The 12,930-nt window shown below is 40.7% G+C and overlaps 1 protein-coding gene across 1 annotated transcript in view; it reads right to left on the reverse strand.

Annotated features, from left to right (window-relative positions):
• The window catches only part of grik4 (glutamate receptor, ionotropic, kainate 4), a 364,478-nt gene that overhangs the window by 126,703 nt on the left and 224,845 nt on the right, over nt 1-12,930 (reverse strand). The window lies entirely within an intron of this gene.

Below are 12,930 nucleotides of genomic sequence, written 5' to 3' on the forward strand. Positions count from 1 at the left end.
AACTGTCCTTGAAAACACTTAGCACTTCTGCCAAGTGGACAGCAGCCACTCAGTCTCAGTGAGTTGAGTAGAGGTCTGCCTAAGCCAGAGGAAGAACAGTTCATCTAGCGTAAAAAGCGACATAGCTAATCAGTTTGGACATCACCAGTTGCAGAAAACCCGCCAATAGCGCAACACAGAGTACGAAACCTGGCTCGGTGTAACTTACTGCAAGCCAGGGAGTTATGTTGGCCACTGAGCACTGGAGAACAGATGCTGTTGGAGACATTGTCCATCAGTCAGCAAGTGTGATGCCAAGGCCAGAATGCCAGAGAGGAGCTGGCAGAGGTGTTGATCCAGGGTGGCAGGAGATGGAGGAGGGCAGGTGGTACTCTATTATAGCTACCTGGTCCCCTCCTTTTGAACCAAAAGGTTTATGAGGGTTTTGGGAGACCAGATGCTGGCATTCAGAAAAGGCAAAATCTCGTGGGAAAGAAAGTGGCGATGAGACACTGGAGATAAGTGAGAAAGAGTGTCAATGTTGTCCTCCCAGCAATCTCCATTCATGACCGCCGGCTCATCCCAGTCTCAGGCCATGCAGCCAGATCTCTATTTGTGGTAGTAATGAGCCGGCATCTGGTCCCTGCAGTCAGAGCAGAAGCAGACCAGTGATAAAGATGAAGTGGGCTGTGGATCCCACGGTGCCTTTTAGGAGAGTGGAACATTGACCACGAGATCTCTATCTCATTGATCAGCCAGTTCAGACAGAAAAAAGTTCCTTTCCTCCAGAGAGGTCTGTTCCTCACACCACTGCTCTACTCTCCAGCAAAATTCTTTGTGTGGAAAAAAAAACCCAGAGAGATGCTTTAAAACTCCCTGTTTGTTAACCAGCTGATTTTAAGCAGTGATTGTAAGGGAAAAAATGCTGTTCTGATTTGTGGAGTTACCTCACACCTCTGATTGAACCTCTGATTAGCTGATTAAACTAAATAAGGTATTTACCAGGAAATATGGTCCTAAACAGTATGCACACTCCAAGTGTTTATCCAGCGCGCTGAAACATTGTGGTATTGCTGAATCCAGAACTTTCCGCAGGGAGTTTTGATTGAGAAAGAGTTTTGTTTTTTTTATCTATCTGTGGGACTAATCCATTTCTGGGAGTCTGGCCAAATGTTTGAGTTACACCACCCAAAACAAAGCACAGTTACACTACAAAACTGGCTAACAGTTGGCCAGCAAATCTTTGGGAACATGGCCTTTGAGCTGAAAAGAGTTGATGGGGAGACAAAAGATGCGAATGCTCTCGACGGGTCCAGCTCACAGAGTGAAAATTCAGTCGGCTGCCGAAGCAACACCGGCTGGGTTAAGTATTGTCTCCTTTCACATGATGCAAAAACTCTGTTTCGTCTTTGTCTGCCACGCCAAGTAGCAAACAAGCAGAATCCCTCCTCATAGATCAGATCACAGCAATTATCTAAATACATTTTGCTGTCGGCTCTCACCTGGGAGTCGCTCTGTATTGAATCCCAAAGATAAACTCGAAGCGTTGGCTTTCAGACAAAAAAAGCAGGTATGAATTTCATGCGCCGGCTCTGCCAGGGTGGCACTGACAAGACAGATCAATGGTTGTTGTGAGAAAAGGGTCAGCATAGGTGCAGGCAACAGCTGTGCTCATCTAATTATAATTAAGAAGACACAGGAAAAAGCACCTGCGTTTTGGTTGTAAGTATACTAAATGTACTGATGCCGCATGTACACTTCATCACACGTATGCATATGAACCTTGAATTATGGTCCTATTATGTATTATTCATGACTGTAATTAAATTACTGGCTCATTATGAATAAATATGCAGCAGTGGAAGATTTCTACTTCTATAGTATTTAATAGATTTATAATGCAGCAGGAAAGAAATGCCAAAGATCAATTGGCATTTGGTTATAGCTAATAGAATGAAATAATTTATCACGCTGACACTGCTTCCTAAACTAAAGGCAGCAGCCTTGACACCCTAGTACTTTACAAGCCCAGCGACAGATTGGCGACCTGTCGAGGCGCCAGCTTTCCCCCTCCGCAACCCTGAATTGGGTAAGCAGAAGAAAATGGATGAATGAACGGATGGATGGATAGTACTTTATATGCTCTAGTTCGAGGCAAACAGAAAAGCTCTTTAGCGGACCAAAAAGGAAGCAAAATGTGTGAAGGATGATGCTGCTCCACTTCTGGGACTTCTTCAGCTGAGCACCTGCCATTAAACCCTTTTCGCTTTCACTTCTGAGCCTAATATTTAATTCCCAAAACTTTCCAACACATAGACAGATGGACACAAATGCACGCATACAAAAAAAGAAAAAGAAAAGGAGCTGTGCCTTGATGCAAGTCATTCCAGGTTTTTCATTTAGCTTGCAGTCTTAAAAAACACTGAAGGGAAGTTTGATCGTTTCATCTAAAGATCCCAGAGATGTTCCGACGACGATAACAAGCAGACGGAGCAGCAAAACAAGTAGATTAAAACTCGAGTACTCGAACCTAAATTGATTTCACAAACAGGGTCAACATCAAAAAACATTGCACTGCACACAGCAGTGAAAAGCAAATTAGCATTATGCTTTGCTGTATTTCATTACTTCTGTACAAATACTAAGCTGTGAGCATCTCTAAAAGTCTGAAATCTTTTTGTGAGATTTCAGCAGGCGCCGTGCCGTCTCCCCATTGCTCTGGATAAGCAAGCTGCATCTGAAGTTAAATATGTGTCCTCCTACAGCTGGTTGTACTACATTGAAGTAAAATGCAGATCAGCTCTGTTTAATCAGCTCAGACTCGGAGTTGTGAAGAATAATGTGCTGCTTGCTGCCAATGCGACGCTGTTTGCAGCTGGAGCGAGTTGTATTTTACATATAGTGGTCTTAAAGCTCAATTTCAGTGGAGAACTGAACCGTAAGCTGCCCCCATCCCCAAGCAGAACAGGACCCACATAGCAGAACACATACCGCTACACACTCAAACACAGAGATTTATTGTGAGACTGATTAGGCAGACGCAGAGGGAGAGAGAGGGAGAGTTTGTTTCTGAAAACTATCCCTCCATCTCTCTTTATTAGAGTGGCGCATCCTGACCCGCTAGTCATCTGCAGCTGCTATCTGAGAAGAACTTGGGTAGAAGGGAAATGGCAGGAAAAAAGACAGGCGGAGGAGGTAAAATGGAAAAGAAAAATAACGTATAAGAGGAGACAGGAGAGGAAAAAGTAAGAAAGAGGTGAGAATGAGGACAACACAGAGGCGAGATCAGCGGAGGCTTGTGTAAGGGCAGTAATAGCAGATATTAAAGGTGGAACAAAAGCAGAGAGGTGAAAATTGGTTAAAGCTGGGATGGGGTGAAAGAAAGGAAGAAACTACTAATAAACTGGGCAATGACAGGAGAATAGTATAAGACCAGACAGCAAAGGATAGAGATGTTTGTTACATCTGCAGAAAAGGAAAGGTTGCACACCATATAAAGAAAAAATACAACATCAGACTCAGCTTCAAGGATGCGAACAGACAACACACCTTGGTGTTCATGTAATCAGATGAAAGACTTGCTTGCTATGGGGACTCTGTATGCCACCAAGCTAGCTAGCTTGGTGGCATACAAAGCAGCAGTGGAATCAGGAGAGTGACTGATAAGACTGATACCTTGGATCTGTATTTAGTGCATGGAATAAGTAATAACCGAGCCGTCCCACAGGAAAACAGTCAAACAAAATCAACTGAAGAAACTGTGACATGTTGTTAAAATCACCAGAAGAAAGGAATCAAACGAACAGACGCCTTTCTTCTCGTCCTTAAAGTGAGTTATTTAATTCCCAGACGCACAGCGCCAGGGAGTATTAAAGAATAATAATGGTTATTTAAAACACATTTTGGAGACCAAAATGCCTCCAGCAAATTGCATTTCTTTAAAGCCGCATAAACTATAACGACAATCCCAGTCATGATGAGACGAAAACGAAACAAACAAACCAAAAAATACATATTATGCACAGATGCGTTACAGTGCATGAAATTCATAATAAAATGCATTTTCACTGCATATGAAGTTAAAGGACTTATACAGTGACAGTTGTTCATAGTGATGGTGAAAGTAAAAGTGCACTCATGATTCAGTAGATTTAGATCCACCTTTAGCAGTAATAATGTTAAGTATTTATTGCTTTTGCATGACTCTCTGAGTCTCTCATATCGTTGTGGAGGAACTTTGGTCCATTTTTCTTCACGAGGTTGCTTCAGCTCATTGAAATTTGTGTTTATGGACCGGTCGTCCAAGGATCCGTCACAGCATTTCAATCAGGCTGAGGACTGGAGCCATTGCAGTACCTTGATTTTTTTTCTTAGATTTGCTGCTGTGCTTGAGGTTATTGTTCTGTTGTCCTGTTGCATGATGCACATTTTTGTCAACTTTTGGCTGTCGGAAAAGTCGCCGGGTCCTGTGGCTGTAAAACAAGCCCAAATCACCACCCATCCACCACCGTGCTTAACAGTTGGTGTAAGGTGTTTATATGCTATGTTTGATTATTCCAAAACGTGCTGCTCTATTCAAAGTGCTTTCTAAGGAGTCTCTTTTACTCAGTCATATACATATTCAGTCAGTGTATTTATCTATACCTTAGCACTTTAATCTGTTCAAAGGGCATTGTTTCAGTTGCAATTTTGCAAACCGAAGTGATTCTGCAATGTTCTTCTTTTTAGAGAAAATTGTCCTTCCAAACACAGAATACTGTAGTTGTTCAGTCTATTTGTAACTGTCCTGTCATGAACATTAACCTTTAACGTGCTAACAGAGGGTTGTGGAGTCTTACCTCGGGGTGAATTTGCCGGGACATCAATACCTGAGAATACTGGCAACTGTCTCGAATGTTCTCTGTCAAGAGATTTATTCTAAGAGACACTTCTTCAGCTGAGATTCAGAGAGTGGAGACACACACGCTGTAGATTTTACTTGCAAGGGCGATCACAGAGCGCTCACATCAGAGTGGGGGCCCTGTGAAGTGCGCGCTCTGTTCTCGCACTTGTCTTCATTTATACACAAGAAAAATGAAAACATTTGTTCAGTGGAATGTTGATACGTGAGCATGTGCGTATGTGATTGTGTGTGTGTGTGTGTGTGTGTGTGTGTGTGTGTGTGTGTGCGAGGTCAGAACTGCTTGTTCATCTTCTTACTATCGCTGTGGGAAGATTCAGATAAAAATATCAGAACACGTTTTATAAAGAACAATCAATTCTAAGCAAGGAAAAGGTCATCATGCAGTATTCTATCACATGTAAACTTATATCATTAAAAGCTTATACTGACTACTAAGTACAATTTTCCATTGACATTCTCCATTTGTGACAAATCGTTCACACTCAGGAATTATGGATACATTGTTTGAAAATGGCCTTATAACCATTCCCAGTTAACCATTCCTGGTGTCTTTCTTCCTTGGCATTGTGTCAACACACACCCGAATGCTCCAGACCAGCAACCTGCCAAAACGTCTGCTTTTATAGAGGTGCTCAGACATGCTGATGAACAATTAATAAATTGGATTCCATTATCAGCACCTGGCTGTTACTTACCTTGTTTTTTCTGTGGAAACAGTAACGATGTGCTTCGTTTTCCATTCATTGCTTCTGTATTTTGGCTTAATTTTAGTTAAATAAATATAAAACTATGTACCGGTAATCTGTCATGTAGTGTAATTCATCTGAAGTTGTTTTCACCTAATTTTAAGTTTATATACTGGCACAGGGCACGACGGTGTGTAAGACAGTAACTAGTGTGTACTTGTGTGAAAGATAAGCTGACCACATGTTTTGTTGTACTTGAACATGAGCGGCAGTATTCTGGCTCTGGTATGACCAACTGTGGTGAAACATCTGGAAGGGAGACGTTCGAAAGCATCCAAAGAAAAGACAGCTATCGTGTAAATGGTCTCTGGCCAGAGAGGATTTTCCGGATTGGCTAGTGGGCTTATCAAGTGACAAAAAGCAATTCTGCACCGCGTGTAGCACAGAGCTGCAGGATAACTCACCCATTTAAATCAGTTAGGAAAACTCAACAGTAAACACAAACACCTCAGATTCAGTATCTGCACATGTGAGTGGACAAACGTAAACACTCTGAGATCTGTTTCAAATATTCAAAGTGAGCGTGAGTGGGTTCTTTTAAGGAATAGTACATAATAAATGACACAAATGAAGCACTCAACCTGAAAACTCTGCTTCTTTGAAAGTAGGTTTTCAACTGTTCAATAACCATATGCAAGCAATCAACTGTGCCTCAGCTTTGTCTGATGTTCCTGTTCAGCAATTGCTTCTGTCTGGCCATGTGGAAGAATCCTACGGATTTCATTTGCCTACTAATAAAGTAATCTTGAGAAACATGTTTTGACTCCAAACTATCTTCCAAATAAAGTCACGCTCAGAAGAGAGAGGTACAGATTCTTTTTTTTTTCTGGTGCCGAATGAGTTTTTCAACAAAAGCACTCCCAATGCACCAAAACACTGTATCACAGGAGACAGGGACGAGGGAGAGGCACAACATGAGAAGGGAAGAGCTTCTGCAACACAGCAAGGGAGGGATAAAGACACCTTAAAAGCACCGCTAATCTAGCACTTCGGTTAGGTGACATTCAAGTTGCGAGCAATTTTCAGAGTATTTAAATAATAGTTTTCTCAGAGAATACTTGAGTTATTGTGTGTGTCTATGTGTGGATAAAAGCGCAAATCCCTCAATATTGCCAGGATGGCCTTTGTTTGCCCAGCAGACCTCAGGTTCACCTCTAAATCCAACCTGAGCACCACCCTGCGGAAATCTCTCTGTACTCCTACAAGCAGATGGCTTTTCAAGCCTAAAGCAACCCCTGGACATCAGACATATCATTAATATTCATGAAAATGCCTGACACATGTTGAAGTCATAGAGTATTATGTTTCCTCACTCCAGCAGACACAGGGATGCAGCACGTTTCATCCTTTGCAGTCGAGGAAAGTAGGCAAGGGATAAAAACAGGGCATGAGATCATCAGTGGCATGGAAAAGGATTCAGATAAAATAGGAGGCATGTACAAATGTATTCATTGACATTTGCTCAATTACTTTAAAATCTTATTATGGCCAATAGCTAAATGACCTATCCAAGCCTTACTATGAAAATAAATTAAAGTACAACACGGGCATTGAAAATAGAGCCTCTGGGATTTCTGATAGGGGGATTAGAACTCCTGGAACCTAAATGTACTTCTTCTAAGTGACCATTTATAAACTATGAATACAAGTCTGATTTCTTATTTTTGAGATTCAAAAGGAAGCATCGTAGTAATACGAGCTCCTCACTGCATAGTCGAGCTTAAATACCTGCAAAGCAACAGGAGGCTTCTAACACACGCAACATTAGTCTGCCCTGTTTTTAAGTCCCGGTCCCAAGGTTTGCTTGTTACATTGTCTCAGATGATAAGAAGCGCTCAACCTGCACACAGTCAATCACTTCTCTGCAGTGGCTCCTTTTATATTAGTCACCATTAGTGTGAAACCCAGATGGCTCAGTCCCACTCCCCTGCCTCTCTCCTCGGTAAAAGTGGCCAACAGCAGTGGAACTCAGGGAGTGATTGATAGAGACTGGTAAACGATGTGCTGATCACCTAGTGGGGTCTGTCAGCCACAATATTGCTGTCAGTGTCCAAGGAAACCACGAGCTGGGGCAGCAACAGCATCTGTGGCTCTGCGCTCACAGTGAGGGATTAGGTGGTCAGAACCTGGTGTGCAGAGTGCTACACGCCACACACACACACACACACACACCACACAGACACGCACACACCTCTGCTCTAGCAAATACAGCTTCCATTATTACTTTTTTGTGTGCTATTTTTCAGTTATTTCTTATTTTGAATCTGTCTGATCAAGAACCTTTTATTTTTATGAAATACCAACGGCTTCCTCATGAAATGCCTTTGGTGCAAAAATGTATATGTGTTTTGCTCACAAAGCCCTTGATCGTACTGCACCTGGACCTGGACACCCTCTAGTTTTATTCTCTGGCATCTAATTTACTCCTGTCCCCCTGAGCGGTCCGCAGAGGCGTGCAGCAGACTATTTGCCTTTCAAGCACAGAATAAGGGTTTACATTATTTATTAAGAATTGCTGTTTACTCTGCCGCGCTATTGGATGAGCCTGACTTATAGCCGTACCATACTCAGGAAAACACCTAGTTGGTGTGAAATAATGAAGTTTTAACTTGGACTTCAGCCTCTTCATGCACAGCCCTTCTTACCAGGGGTCCATTTATGATCATTGCAAAGGTTGACCATATTCTAACCTATCATATTTTGCCTTAAGTCAATCATTTTCTAACTGAAGGTGCCAATAAATTATCAATACCTGCTTTGATAAAAAATCTCATTGTTTCTTTAGGGCATGAATCCTTCTCAACTACTACACAGATGGGAGATTTAATAGATGATTGAATTTGATCTTCATTTTGTGAACATTTTGTGTTACAGGATATCCATTGTCTCAATACCAAGATTAATGTGGGCACTTATTAGTATGCTTACTGTTTTTTTAAGGCCAAGCTGGTGAATGCCATCAACAAGCATTCCCATCAGAATGAGAAAGGTGACCTCTCTGCAAGACAGATAACACACACACCTGCAGCTGACTAGGCCGATTTGCACACCTTAAGCCTGAGATGAAGGACTTAATCAGCAAAATCAGATGGTGTAGTGTTTGATTTGAATACAAATCTGCACACTCCTAGCTCTTGATAACATCCAGGTGAGGGTCAATGAGTTAAAGGATAATTCCGCTTTACGTCATCTCGACACATTTCCCATATACGGGGATGTTGTGATCTTTTCTTAGCCTCCCGTAGACACAAAGCAGGGAGTCAGTGTTCTTATCCATAATGGACAATAAAATAAAATGCCAGCGCCGAGCACATGACATTAATCACAAGTGTAACAATCAAATGTAAAAGGCAGTGACTCAGATACTGTGTATTCCGCTACTGAAACATGTACTTATATAAGGTTCACCGACCAACAGTGCACAAAAAGCTCCACCTTTACCATCTACAGCAGTAAAACGCTACTTAGGTATTTATGCAGTAATCCAGTGATATATTGTATAAACAAAATATGTCTCTCAGTGGGGCCAATGCCCTAAATTATGGGTACTTTAGGTACCTTTAGGTCATGTGCTAATAGAATTTATGTAATTTTATGCAGGACTTAAACTAGTAATGGCATTTTATATAGTGCAGTTTTGCTCCCTTTGCTTAAAGGATCTTGTTGTTGTTTATCAGTAGTCGAAGGGGGAAACGACTCTGTTGCAACACTTTTTGAGCAGAAGCTTGTTTTATGTGTTGCCATCAATCCAAATGTAAACATTATGCTTCTCAGATAAAAAGGGAATCATAACTAAAAATAACCAAGAGTTTTACGTCACGGCAGTCAGTTGCATTTTTGCAGTAACATTTTTGTTCGATATTAACCCTCTCAGGCTCAAATTAAGTTTTTGTTGCTAATCCACAAAAGAATACCTGCAGTGGTACTTCTGAGTAGAAAAAAAACTATGTATGTGGGGTAATCAGGTTGTTAGCTTTTACTTGTTGCAAATCTATAACGCCTGCCTTGAGAGGGTTAAAGAATATCAGTGCAAAAAACCCCTAAATATAGGCTTTAATAAATTAAGAAACACAAGTAAAATGACAGAGTCTCAAAGATTAGAACAGAAAAGCTGCTCTCACACATTGCCGTGCCCCCGGAAAATCACAGAAAAGGTCCTGTTCGGAGGAGACAGTTGTCAAGACTGATAGTGGATGTAGGAGTGTTAAATTTACAGAACAGTTGGTGATGGACACCAAACTAGCACAGCACAAGCCCAGTGCGAATGTTTCTATGAAGCTGTCACGCGATGTGGGAGACCACATTATATATTTGTCCCTTTTTACTGATGACTGAATTATCAGCCGTCTAAATGCTAAAGCTATTCAGTCTGAAGAAATGGTATCTGAGCTGGCCGAGCTGTATGCTACTGGCTGAGGCCCGATTAAAATGACTGCTTAATTAAGTGTTACATGAGGATTAAATTAATATGACAACAGCAGATCTTCTAATCCTGTCAGTCTCTGTGACAAACAGGCACGATTGGCTGAGCTACAAAGTATTCTGGTAATCCAGCCGATTGTGCAACCCAGATCACAAAGAGAAGACATCAATAAAGATGGAATTTGAGCCAGTGTAGGAAAACTGCACATCTATGCGGATGGTATCAACTCCTAAGAGTATTTTATTTCTATACTGCGTTTATCGGTTAACAATTCAAAATGTGCATTTTCTCTTCATGGAGTCTTTAATATTCATACGGTGGTATTATCATAGTCAGTGTTTCAAAGCTCTCTGTACTGCCAGTCAGTGCCGCCAGAGATTTTTAACCGCAGGGAGTCCTGGTCTGTCTGTGGCTATAATAGACTGATATCTCATTAGAAAGACAAGCTGCACTGTACCAGAGGACTTTATTGGAGCTAGTATGGCAATAGAGTGTGTTTTAGTCGTTCTACTGATCAGATTCCTGCAGTTAAATAGGCGGCTTCACTGCAGACACAATCTAATTATGGAAGAGCACAGTAAAACACACTGAATGGATAAAATGAACGATGGTTGACATGTTTTTAAAAACTGTAGTTAATAATCAAGCCGTTTCAGAATTTACTAATTTATTCAGCAAAATGTATTAAAAAAAACATCAAATTTACCGCACCACATCAGGGCTGTCACAGATACATTTTTCCGAACGCACATATCTTATTTATAATAGATTTTTATCTAGTTTATAGTTTTGTCTCATTTAGAGGAGCGCTGTCTCTTGACATCAGGCAGCAAAACAAACCATGTCAGAGTTCAGACGAGCCAATTAGCATCCAACTGGGATCTGTTTGGTTGCAGTCAAGCTCTGTACAAAATCCAATCAGTCATGTTTAAAGTGTGCTCAGATAAGAAATTATACATTTTTAAATCAGACCAGTATAATAAAAAACATCTGCTAAATATCCTCATTTTAAGGAATTGATGGATGGCCGGTTGTTGCTTTCAATAAATGAGACACAGAAGAAACCAAACCAGACTTTGTATAAAACTGCATAGTTGTTTTAGTTTCTAATTATTCTGATAAAATAATTTACCATACTGTATATTTCCAGTTGAGTCACACTGAGAAAAATCTGACATGCTCAAGAGTGCAGGAGACAGTATAACAACTTTAAACATAAGCAGTCATGTGGCCCCAAAAAGTTGCCCACACACTTGTCCACCCCTGCTTTAATTAGTCACAAGAAGTCATTAAAACTACTTTGATCTTTCAAAATCGTGTAATAGTAAGAAGCTCTGACAATTTCATGTCCTTCTGTAGGTTTTTCAGAGAAAAAGGCAGCACATTTAGAAGCCCCCCCCTCCTCCAATTCTGCTACTGTGAGACTGAAGGCCATGCTCGTTTTGGTATGCCATACACGAGCATATGCAGCAGTATAAAGGCTAAATGATCACTGCTTCACAGTGTTTGGCAAAAAAATTAAAACATTTTGGAAGGCAGTTACAGAGACATGTGAGAAAATTATGTCAAATGAAGTTCCAAATACCCCAAAACCATTTCTGCTTGGTTTGTAGCCAAAAGAAAACAGTTGTCATCAATGTGAACAAACATGACTGAACCTCAGGTTTTAAATCCTAAAAAGCTATCAGAAGTGTTTGGGGGGGGGGCAAACAAAAAACAAAAATGAAAGCACATTGACTAGAAAATACTCATAGAAAAAGATGAATCATGTCACATCATATACTAGAAAAAAATAACACATGAAAGGTGATTTAGATCATTTTGAACATGGCATGAAGTCACTGGTACTAGAAGGGCGGTTTCAAATTTTTTTGGAAATTGCCACATGGCCGTCTGAGGATTTACAGAGAATTGTCCAAAAAGACAAAACATCCAGCAAGAGACAGTTCCCTGGGTATCTTGGTCATGCCAGAGGTGCCAGAATGCTTTGAGCATACCTTCTGCAAGGTATGCAGAAGAGCATCTTTGACTCCACAACATGTCAAATCTTGAAGCAGATTATCTAAAGCAGCAGAAGACCACAGAAGACAGTCCTGTCACATCAAAATGGACCAAAATCTCTAAGGAGTGATTTCAGCACCTTCTTGAATCTATGGCATGAAAAATTAAAACAGTTCTGAAGGCAAAAGGAGGTCCAAGTTGGTGTACCTAAGAGAGCAGCTAGCGAGTATATACAAAAAATGGTTTAACGAGTTTGGGAACAATATTTGAACTATTTGCTCTTTGTTTTCTTTGTATTTGGATATTTTATCATTACTGCAATTCTTTTAAAAATATTAATACAATATAACTGAAAGGGAAAAAATGTCCAGTGATATTTTGACTTGAGCTGTATAGCAATGGAGAAAAATGACACGGTAGAATTTCATCATTTTTACGAACAACTGGGAACCCTTTCCCCGTAAGTCTCCTGCTAAACCCACATAGCCACTAACGAGCGTCAACGTTTCAAACTCTTTGGGCCAGATTTACTAAGTAGGACAGACTAGTGTGAGGCTGCAAACAGAAAAAAAACAGAAGAATAGGAGGGGAAAGTTCTGTGGGTGATCTAATAACAATGTGCACATTTATTAACACAGTCCATCTCCTTTATGTCAATATGAACAATCCAAACTTTAATCTGGCAGAAATAAGTCAGTGACAGTTGGATAAAAGGTGCGACCACTGTGGAAATTTAAAAAGGTGTCTCATGAGATCCACAAGGGAAATTTCACATTTGCAAGCTATCTTGCTGAGTTTTGACTGGTGGGGTGAATTTATTATTTAAATAACATTTGCAGTCTGAAGGCGGTAGACATATGACAAATGACTGCAAATGT

The sequence above is a fragment of the Rhamphochromis longiceps genome, linkage group LG14 (assembly GCF_057381845.1).
Source record: "Rhamphochromis longiceps isolate RC_006_pf linkage group LG14, R_longiceps_female_GT1.1, whole genome shotgun sequence".
In the NCBI taxonomy this organism is placed as follows: domain Eukaryota; kingdom Metazoa; phylum Chordata; class Actinopteri; order Cichliformes; family Cichlidae; genus Rhamphochromis; species Rhamphochromis longiceps.